Source organism: Rousettus aegyptiacus, unplaced genomic scaffold (assembly GCF_014176215.1).
Source record: "Rousettus aegyptiacus isolate mRouAeg1 unplaced genomic scaffold, mRouAeg1.p scaffold_m13_p_14, whole genome shotgun sequence".
NCBI classification, from domain to species: domain Eukaryota; kingdom Metazoa; phylum Chordata; class Mammalia; order Chiroptera; family Pteropodidae; genus Rousettus; species Rousettus aegyptiacus.
This window is the reverse complement of record NW_023416289.1, coordinates 437,918-448,962: the sequence shown is the minus strand read 5'-3', so window position 1 is coordinate 448,962 and position 11,045 is coordinate 437,918. Positions and strand designations below refer to the sequence as shown.

The window sequence follows — 11,045 nt, the reverse complement described above, 5'->3', positions numbered from 1 at the left end:
AGGCAGGAAGCAGGGCGGGCAGCCCCGGTCACTACTGCGGGACAGCCCGGGCCTAGAGGGGAGAGCGTGAATGAACGCTCACCCCGGTGCGCACCGCGCCAGTCCGCTGCACGTGGTGTAAGAGGGCGAGGGAGGGTCGCTTTGCGCTGGCGTCTATTCTAAATATATAATAGTTAAAACTGCGGCATTTCCAATAAGGCGAAAAAGCAGAAGCAAATCCACGAAATAGAAAAGTCAAGTGAGCACACATATCCCTCAGCTATCCCAACACCAGCTTTCCAAAGCAGTAGGGAAAGAAGAGATTGTTTTTTAAAAATATGGGACAATTAGCTAACAACGAGGGGGAAAAAAAATAAGCTGGAGTCCAACCTCATTACAATGAAACAAATGCATTTGAAATGACTAAAAATCTGGGCGGAAAAGTACAGCATAATGTTACAGAATAAAATTTCTGTTAGTTACAATGTAGTCTTGGAATAAATAAACCCTAAGTAGGACACTAGTGAAAATGTTGACACGTTTGACCACCTAGAGATTGTTTAAGTCGAGCAGAGACGATTATTGCAGCGCCGGCTCCCGCCGCGGCGGGAACACAGGCCCGCACCCTTTCCCCGCGAGACCAGTGCGCAGCTAGACGGCCGCGTGCACACGAACAGTCCAGGACTCTGGGAATTGACCGACGGTGAGCAGCACCTCGGCAGCGTTGATTCATGGAAACTGCCGGAATGGAGTCGGAACTGGGGTGTGTGGCCCCTCCCCCCAGGGCCCCTCCGCTGACTCAGCCGGCACCGCCTTGGCAGGCGAAGCTGCCTGAGAAAAACCCCACTTTCCCTGCAAAGGCTGGAGGAGCCCGGGCCCCACGGTGCCGTCGGTGAAGCTGCGAACGCAGGTGAAGCCGAGTCCCGCAGGTGTGCTGACGCAAACTCCCAGCCCGCAGGTGACGTGAGCGGAGCTGCAGCCGGAGACCCCGCAGGAAGGACCGGGGACCCGCGTGGCCTCGGCGTGCGCAGGGGCGGCTCAGGCTGAGCCTCGAGGCGAGTTCGCAAACCGCCTGCACGCGGGTGCACGGCTCGGCTCACGCGCGCGTGCGGACACGGCCGAGGGAGCCCCCGGCCCGGCCGCGGCTGACTGCAGATCTGCGCAGGCGCGAGCGTGTCGCTGGGGCACCCGGCCCAACGCAAAGTCAGGAATTTTAAAAACTAAGCAATGCGTCGACAGCCACGCATGCTTAGAAGATGGAGTCTGCTGAGCACGTCAAACACATTGTCAAAGGAAGAAAAACACCCTCTGGGGAAAAAAGCACAATCCACGGTTGTGAAAATATATTATTCTAAATGTCCAGTTTTTTAAAAAATCGCAGGACACACAAAGACGCAAGAAAGTATGAACTATATTCAAGGGAAAAAAAGGAATCAACATAAACAGACGCCAGTGGGCCTGGATGTTGGATGTGGGTTTAGCAGACAGAGATTCAAAGCGGCAACTATGATAAGCCTGTCCTAAGAATTAAGGAATGTTATATTTAGAGAATGAAAGGGAAAATGCTCTTTCTCACTGTATGCAAATAGTAACTCAAAACGGATCGGCAACCTAAAAAGAAGAGCCAAAAACATAAAACTTTTAGAAGAAAACATACGGGTAAATCTTCCTGAATTCTTAGGTAAGACACTAAAAGCATGAAAAACAAAAGGTAAAATAGTTAAGTTCGACTTCATCGAGACTAAAAATGTTTACGCATCCAGGGAAAGTATCCAAATGCCGAGGGGCCCACGTCACTCGTCCTCGAGGACGCGCCGGCCGCAACCCCCCGGGAACCCGTGAGCACACGGCTGAGCCCGGCAGGCGCCTACAACTCAAAGTGGACAACTCGACTTCCCGGCGCCGCGTGGGAGTGCGGGTGTGGGGTGCGGGCGCGGGGTGCGGGCGTGGGGTGCGGGCGTGGGGTGCGGGAGTGGGGTGCGGGCGTGGGGTGCGGGTGTGGGGTGCGGGTGTGGGGTGCGGGACGCTCCTGGACGCCGAGCCAGGGACACAGTGCCCGGCCACTCGGGAAAATGCTGAGGCTGACTTACCCGTTTCAGCACGGTTTTAGGTTCATGCCCGAAAGAAAAGCGAGAACCCCCTACGAGAACACCCAGCGCCACGGCACCCGCTCACCAGGAAGAGCGACTCACCCCTGAACGTCCCGGCTCGGGAGCTGGGCACCGCGGGGCGACTTCGCCAGAGCGTGCGTCACCTGCTGCAGAGGCCTGAAGACGAGAAGCTGTTCTCATTACTGTTTATCCCAGACGTGGCCCTCCCGTGGTTTTCACGGAGTCCCTGCCGGCTGGGCCCTCCCAGGCTGACTGTTCAGCAGAGACGGTGACAGCATCGCCTGGCCGGAGCCGGGGCCACGCAGGAGCAGGCCGACGGGGACTCAGGCAGCCCGGCCATCTGCAGAGGGGGAGCCCGGGACAGCGCCCAGCCCCACGGGCCCTGACCACGGCGCCCGCGTCGGCGAACGCCTCCGCCCTCCCAGGGCGCCTGTCCCGGCTGTGTCGTGGACACGCCCTCCCTGCCACCCACCGTGCGCCACCACCGATGGGCCCGTGACTCACCCTCTTCTGCGCCCGAGGCCGTGAGCCACAGCGAAAGGGCCTCGCGCGGCAGGCGTGTCTCTGTCGGAGGGATCACACTCTCAAGTCCTCCAATTTGTAAACCTTTTCGCCACCTCCCGCGCGGGCTCCACTCTCCCCGGCATGCATTCTCACCACTCAGCCCGTGATGGATAGAGGGAATTAACACGGGGCTGACTGCACCTCGGAACGGCCCTGGGATGCACTTGAGATCATGAGCGTCTTTTTTCTTTCCAGCAGCTTGTGATGTAATGTGTTCTCTGAACACATGTGTTAGACACACATCGATGTTAAAAGCTGTATTCCATACAGCCTAATAAAGAGGGTGTCGCTTCGAAAGCCAGAGCTAACACCCAGCATGCACCATGATCGTTCAAGAGATTAAAGGGGCCGCTGAGAAGTGCGCGCCCCAAACCCCCTTCACCCGCTGCCTCTGTCTGCAGGGTGGAGCCAGACACCCCGGGAAGGGGCAGGACTGTGGCGCCCCACCATGAGGTCCACACAGCAGCAGCATTTGTCACCGCTCGCCCTGGCTGGTTCTAACAGTGTGGCAAATGATGAAGATCCTCAGTGTGTCTTGTGTGGCCTATACAAGCAAAGGACAAATGACCATGTCGGGGACACACTATATTTCCTCAGTCAAACTTGTGTCCTGAGCCAAGTGAGCAGAGCTTGGGCTCCAGGTGGCTGCAGGTGGATGCAGGTGGATGCAATTGGATGCAAGTGAATGTAGGTGGATGCAGCTAGATACAGGTGAATGTAGATAGATACAGGTGGCTGCAGGGGGCTGCAGGGGGTGCTGGGATGGCCCGTGTGGGGGCACAGAGTCCTACTTCTCTCACCGTGACAGGGACTCAAGCACAGCTGCTGTTTCCTGAGGGTTTTGTAAGGACCGAAGTGGCTGGTTCATGTAATTTAGCACGGCCTCCTAAAAAGTCAACGATCAGGTGTGAACCCTCATTATTAGAGCAAAGAATAAACCCTACGTGACCGTGAACTGCCACTTCCCAAACTCAGATGTTATCAGGTGCTCTACGGGCGGGATGGGACTCACCTGGCCAGGTGAGGGAGGCAAATGAAGGTGACCCGGTCCCCACCTCTGCAGATTAAACACATTGAATGAGAGCTGGCGGACATCTCTTGATGGGCCGGACACCATGCACCCAGCTTGGAAGCGGCGGACTGAATGCCCACCGAGATGTCCGGCATCTTCGAGAAGCCGCTAGGGTGGACTTATGTCGAGGGCTTTAGCCAGAGGCTGAAGCAGAGCAGGCAGTTGTCCAAGACCTGAAGCCACCTCCGACCGTGCGGGAACGATGACGGGAGCCAGGCTCTGCGGAGATGAGGGACAGGCTCAGTGGGGGCCGAGGGCGAGGGAGGCGCCTGCGAAGACCCCGGGGCAGTGACGAAAGCGCGGGAAATGCCCGGAGCGGCCCGCGGGGAGACGGCTGTGGGGGCGGCGCAGCCGGGACACGGTTTAAAGCTCCGGATCCCCCAGTGTGGCTCTGGGGCCGAACCCACCTCCCAGGCAGGGATGTCCTGTGCGCTGCGGACACGGGGGACATCCCCGACGCCGGCGGGGATCCGGGGCTGCCACCTGCTCCGTTCTCCAGGAAATACCCTCTCACCAAAGTGACCAAAGCCAACGTGAGCACCCCATAAAGTTCAGAATGGCTTCAACACTCTCCACGCGTGAAGCCACACCACCCCACAGCATTGACTTAAAGCCAGCGCGTCCCTAAACATCTAAAAGTGCTTGTGACAATAACAGCTTCACTTTACCACGTGTGGGAAGATGACTGTTTTACAGGCACCGCCCACTAGGTTTCAAGCTTCGGGCTCTCATCTCGCAAAAGTGCATCAAGCACGAAATGCGAAACACCGAGCCACCTCGCTCATTAATGTCAGCCTTTAAAACAGCCTCAGCGCTTTTAAAATAGATGCTAGACCCTCGCGGGTGGGCCGACCTCAAGGTGAGCCCCATGTGCACCTGTCAGAGCCGTGACGTCCCCAGCCAGGCTGAGGAAGGCCGTCGCTGCTCAGGGCGATGGTCATCCCACACCCACGTCCTCAAAGATGGGAAGCAGGTCCCAGGGAGCGGAAGGCAACACCCCCGCCGCCGGTGCCCCCGCCTCCCCCGGGGGACTCGCAGGCATCATCGCTCTGTGGGGCCAGGCCCCCCGCCGTCCTGAGCTGGGGGCTGAAGAGGTAAACAGTTCACTCGGCCAGGAAATCGATGCCCGCGCTGAGGTCCCGGCCTCGGACGAGCAAGTCGAAGGCGCTTTATTGTAGCTGCAGGAGCCGTATTGATCAGCTGTAGCCGCGAGAGGCGGCCGGCCGTCCAGAGAGGGCACGTCCCTCTGTCCACCCAGGCCTCCCTGCAGTGGCTGGAGACCCAGTGTTTGCAGACTGGGTCAATGTAACGTTCGCTTAATCAAAACTGACTGCGCTGGGACTTAAGTGCTATTAATTACTCGGAGAGCCCAGAACTAATCCTCGGACTCCGCAGGGCCGGGGCAAACGGCGCTGCTGCCCGCGGCTTCCACGAGTCGCCCATTCCAGACGGTCACCTCACGCCCTCCCCACGTGCCCCTGCACCGCCGACCCAGCCACTGTCCCCACGGCCGCCGCGTAGGAACACGGGCAGCCAGCGCGACTTCAAAACTTCCACTCGTGATGCCGGCAAGGTCTGGCGTCCGCCGCCGGCGTTACCCGCGCCGGGCCTGGTGAGCGGCGTGCGCTGCGGTTTCCCGCGACGCCCGCACCGGGAGGGGCTGGGGAAGAACGCGCAGGGACGCTCGGGTTGTCCCGCAGCTTTCAGTGACTCTTAAAGGCGCACTGAGCGCAGGCCGAACTACATGCCGCGAGAAGCCGCCGCCTCGCCTCGGGGCTTGCCGACACCCCCGCTCGAGTCCCCACCGGCTAGTGGCTGCCGCGCTTAGCTGGCCAGGTGGCTTGGGGACCTCAGCGCACTGCGCATGAGCCCCACTCGTAGCCAAATAGCCTGCAGACCACCGATGGGACCTGTCTCCGGGAGGTGACACCTGTCAGAGAGTCGGCCCCTGCCCTCCGCCATGCAGCCCATCACCGTGACGCCCGCAACACCCACTAACTCGCGTGCGGGTTGCACAAACACTTCTCATCGACAAAGAGCGCCGGACGTGGGCTCCCGCCCGCGCGACGCCTGCACAGAGAACAGGGCTCCAGGCTGCGACCCGCGGCGGCCTCCCTCCCCCCGTCCCCGGCCTCCCCTGCTGCCCCCCCCCCCGCCCCCCGAGAAACAGGCCCGCCGTGTGCTGTGGAGCGGCCGGGGCTGCCGTGCAGGTGCGAGGGCCGCGGCTGGCAGGACCCCCTCGTGCTCGCGGGAGCACAATCGCTGCGCTACCCGGGCCTTCACCTGACGCAGTGAGGCCCACCCACGTGGCGGACGCCAAGCGGCTTTACTCAGAGTCCACCTGCCAAATGGCGACCTGATCCCACACCGCCCTCGCAGAGACACCCCAAATAACATGTGACCAACAATCTGGGCGCCGCAGCCCCGCCACGTGGGCACATGAAATTGACCGGCACGCCTCCGCGCCCCGCCCCCACCGCGCAGCGCGTCCTGGGACCACATGCGGATAAACAGACGGCGCTCCAGGTCCCGCAGCAGGCTCGGCCGCCGCAGGAGCCCAACTCAAGACACCGTACACCGAGCACACTGCGACGGAGGAAGCAGGCGCCGGTGTACGAGCGGTCGGTCCTCCTGCGCGCGCTGCGGCCCGGGGGCGGAGCCCGGCCCTCAGCGTGGGAACCGCTGCCTCACGGGTGCTGAAGGTCGGAGCCGAGAGGGGCCCACGCTGTCTGAGGCCAGGGAGACGCGGAGGTGTCGAAGTCCCCAGTCGCAACCTTAGGACGACAGCAGCCTTCCTCAGAGGGACGCTGCCCAGGGCCCAGCCGCCCGGGAAGTCCCGCCGCGCCCTCCCTCCCCGAGAGCGGGCAGCCTCATCCACAAGATCCCGCTCCAACACAACCGCCTTCTCCAGGCCTCAGAATAGAGTCACAAAAGAAGATGCATTCCTGACATTCCTAAAAATACAGGATCACATCCTCTGTGGCAGGACCAGAGGGGTGACTCACTGAAGTCATAATCACTGCAAGTTGCTACATTGTCGTCATGAGTGTGGCAGTCTGGGGACCCCAGGCAGCCGGGAGCCCAGCGTGGGGAGCTGATCCTCCCCCCTCTCAGCATTCCAGCAGCGAGATCAGGTTAATAAAAAGTTTAAAAGTCGACCGCCCCCCCCAGCAGAGTCCCCGAGGCCCCCTCCGCGGGGCGGGCAGGAGGGGCAGCCGCGTCCCGTTCCTCCAGAGCTCGCTCTGTCATCTCCCTCTGTGGTCCCCGAAGTCTGCCAATTACAGACCTCCACGATGACACCCCACTGCTGAAGTTACGCACACATAAATCTCCGTAATAAGCGCAGATTGTTATCTCAGCCTTCGTCATGCGACCCTTTTCCTGTTGTGAGGAATATGAAAAACGCCCTGGTCTGGCACAAAGGAAGCGCGTTCCCCGCAGACGCCTGGCCGCCCCCTCCCGCGGCGACGTCGCTGGTGACTCGTGCACCAGCAGACACCGCTCACCGCGAGGCGCACAGCAAGGAGCCCATAAACCAGGCAACGGCGCGTCAGAGGCCAAGGGCCCAGAAACAAATGGCAGCCAGTTCTGTCCGGACGAGCACGTGTCCGTGTTTAACCAGGCGAGAGGGGAGACGCCCCTAGCACCCAGGCTCAGGGGCCAGGTCCCAGGGAGCCGGCTCTGAAGCAGGGGTCAGGCTCCCAGCAGGTGTGCCAGGAATCCCAGGGCTGGCGGGGACTCTCGGACGGACAGGCGGTGTGGTGTGCGGCCACCATGAGTCCCCGGGTCATGTGCCTCGAGCCACAGGCTGAGACTCAGGGCAGCCACCCCACAGGCCACCCCCCACTGCCAGTCTCTGTGGGCTGAGCTCCAACTCCCCAGAGTCAGCTTTAAAAACAGAAAGAATTCTCTACCGACACAGGACGAGTGGCATGGCCACGAGCATGCTGTGCCACGGCCCTACGAAGCCACTATGCTTGCACATTCGCCCTCATACTGTGTCTCCTGTGACCCTAACCCTTCTCCTCGTTCTTCCTGAGGACACAGAGGACACGGAGGTGCCAGAGGACACCGTTCCGCTGCAGTTGGCCCCGTGCGTCCCAGCTCGCCCTAATCCAGAGAGGGCGCTCACAGCCACCACCGTTAACGGCGCTGTGACCAACTCCAAACCTCTGCCCGGCCCCTGCCCCGCAAGCCGAGGCTGCTGACGACCGAGAATGAGCCACCAGGTCGAGGAGATGCAGCAGGACGGTCGTGCGCCGGCAGCCACAGGACGGGGCAGCGAGGACTGACTGCGTGCCCGGCAGGGGGCCTTCTCCTGCCCTGGACGCTCAGGCGTGATGGGCAGAGGCGGGAGCAGCTCCCCACGGGCCACAGAGGTGCCCACACGAGGGGCCCGGATGAGGCTTCCCGGGAAGTCCCGATGCTGCCCCCGTCCCCTGGCAGGCTCGCTGTCCCCTTGCTCTGTCCCAGCCTGGGAGCCCGCGCCGCACTCTCGAAACCGTCTCAGCCACGTCTGTGCCACGTCCTGACTGGTTATGAGTCATCTGATCTCGTGTGTCATGCGAGAACCTCAGACGTCCACCAGGTGTCCTTCAGGGGCCACCGCCCAGGCCCCGGTTCCCACGGGTCAGGCCGCTGGGGCCACCGGCCCAAAACTGTAATAAAGGAAGATCTGGATTCCGCCGCTGTCAAAACGCGGAGTCGTCCGGAGGGGCTGGCGCGCTTCGGTCTGCCAGCTGCCTGGACGCCTCAGAGACCCCTCACCTTATAAATCAGCTCGCAGCTCCGGGAGTCCTGGCAGCCCCTTCCAGGATCCAGTGGGGTGACAGGGAGACAGGGGGTACCCGTCACAGCCTGACTGGGTACAGGTGTTTGCGTTTACAGAGGAGCCACAAACGCCTGGGCCTCTGACAGGCGCTGATGCTATCGGCGGAGCATGGCCGTCATTGGCTCCGGTGGCCCAGGGCGGGGGGCCCTCCTGTTAGCAGTGTCTCCGAGGCTGATAACATTTGGCTGAACTTTTCAGATCCCAGCCTCCCTCCTGCCTCCCCGCAGTCAGCCCGCCTGAGCCGATCACGAGAAGAGACACGCGGCGGGAAGACAAGGAAAATATTATTGACTGGACTGTTTCATGTCTATTAGGAAGACAGAGCGGAGGGGGGGACAGCCTCACAGCTTGACAGGCTTCAAGATAATCAGGCGCGGCCGCGGGCCGCACAGTAACCCTGGGCAAAGCCGATCGGCGAGGCTGCAGGAGGTCAGCGTGCTCCGTGGGCACAGGCGGGGCGCGCGGGGCCTGCGGCCGGGAAGCAGAGTTGGGGCTCAGGGCAGGCGGCGGGGCGGTCGTCCGCCCTCATCGCGAGCGCTTTGGTTCGGATGCTGCCCGGGGGCCCTCCCGCACCCTAGCACCACCGCTCAGGGCGGAGGGGGACCTGCAAGCCCGGCGGCGCGGCGCTGGGGGAACCAGGCCTCGCTGGCGGTGGACGCGCCACTTCCCGCTCCTTGCCCAGTGGCTCCCGGCCTTCCCAAGTTCAAGTCTTTGGCCTCCTGTGCATGTTGGGGGGCTAGGGACTGGAAGCGTTGTGCGTGCTCTGAGTGACCCGAGGCCTGTCACCGAGGCCTTGTGGGACTCCCCAGATAGGCCATTTGGTAGCAGACTCGCCCCCGCACCTGCCACCTCCAAACCCCCCGGGGAGGGTGACGCCCCACTTGACAACCAAGCGAGATGCAGCTTGGCAGACAAGAGAAGCCCAGGGTGAGGCCACGCCCCCAGCCCCCCAGTTTTGCTGCTCAGGAGCAATACACGCAGACACCGCCCACAGGACTCAACCCCACCGCCCCGCACTGTGCCCCCCACTGCCTTGCAGCCTCGCTCCGAGGGGGGCGGGGCCAACACCCCGTGGTCATCCCACATTTCCGCACCCGCCCTGTGAGAACAGCCCCTTCCGGTGCCCCATGAACCGCTGGCCTTCCGCCTCCACTGTCCCTGAGACCACATGGGTGACGACAGGAGCGTCCCACCCTGGCGGTGACATTTCAGCCAACGCCAGGACAACGAGACCGCCAGCGGAGAAAGTGGTGCCGGGAGGAACTCCGAGGTCACCCTCCAACTCTTCACCCACGTGGGGGGCCGCCGAGGCCGGAACGAGGGGGCCAGAAACGCAGATCTGTGCGCCTCTGCCTGGCCCCACCCCCGCCTCGCAGCACGGGAGGCTGAGGAAGAGGGCGCCCTGGGTCCTGGGAGGCGCTCAGGGTGCGGGGCGGGGCTGCGGCGTGCGGGGCGGGGCCGAGGTGCAGGTGAGTCCACCGGATGGTCAACCAACGGCTGCTTGCACCACCCTCTTGGCCATCGCCACTGGTGTCAGCTGCATGAGGCTCCATTCCAGCTGGGACGCCAGCAGTCCCGCGCTAGAAACGTCATCGTCAGGTGCGGTGACGGCCATGGAGCAGCGTCGCCGGAGTCCTAACGAAATCCAGCCTGCAGGCTGCTGTGGTCCCAGCCAAGCGCCTGGAAGACTGCCATTTGTCAGGCAGCGGGGAGGGAAGGACCTTGTCCCCACCCTCCCGTCCTCGCTGCTTCTTAGTCAAGCGAGGCCTCCCTCCTGGGGCCCAGTGACCTGACTCACAGCGGGAAGCTACTGCCTCACCCACTGGGGGCGCCGGGCTGTCTGAGGTCCCCACCCAACGCCACTGAGGGCTGCGGTAGGGAGTGTGCGGGTGACCGCACAATGGGGCGCCACGGCCGTCTGCCCTCCGCGTGGGCCGCAGCAGAGCTCAGGTCCAGGCCGGCGGCCCAGGTGTCCGCGGCGGCCCGGCCGCGCCCCTTCGCCTTGCACCCGGCTTTCGCAAACGCAGACCTCCTCACAGCACCCTCGCAGTGAGACACGGTTCCTCTCATTCAGCAAAGACGGGCGGTTTTATATAAAAGTTACATCTCCATTTAAGAGAGAATATGCAATTCCACATTCTACTACCCCCGAACTTTATTCCCGTTTATGTAGATCTTAATACAGTTATATAGTCGCAGGGCTAACGTCCCCCTGGATGGTAATGAGGTCCTCTCGAACCCCTAGCTGCTATAAAGTACGCAGAAGTTAAATGCACAGATGGAAAAAAATTTGTCTCAATTTTATACTTCTGCAAAATGGTAATTTTGTACTTAAAATGTACAAGATGGATGTTCAGAAATATAGGCTGATAGCCTAAATTATATTTGGTCATAATTTATGTAGTACAGTCCCAAAGAGATACAAAGAGGCAGCGCATAATTTATCTGCTGGAATCGGAGCTAGCTCTGCTAAAACGCCCATTTGCTC

At 61.5% G+C, this 11,045-nt stretch overlaps 1 long non-coding RNA gene across 4 annotated transcripts; it reads right to left on the bottom strand.

The window, feature by feature from the left end:
• Positions 1-373: 373 nt before the first annotated feature.
• Positions 374-5,837, bottom strand: LOC118611318. 4 transcript variants are annotated; one of them, XR_004954166.1, is made up of 3 exons: positions 3,667-5,837; positions 2,172-3,540; positions 374-1,590 (listed from the first exon to the last, which is right to left on the bottom strand). It is a non-coding gene; the product is annotated as an uncharacterized LOC118611318 (long non-coding RNA). The 4 variants fall into 4 exon arrangements; XR_004954165.1 differs by lacking the exon at positions 374-1,590 and having other exon boundaries at positions 1,963-2,246; positions 2,595-3,540; XR_004954167.1 differs by lacking the exon at positions 374-1,590 and having other exon boundaries at positions 1,963-3,198; positions 3,455-3,540.
• Positions 5,838-11,045: the final 5,208 nt, after the last annotated feature.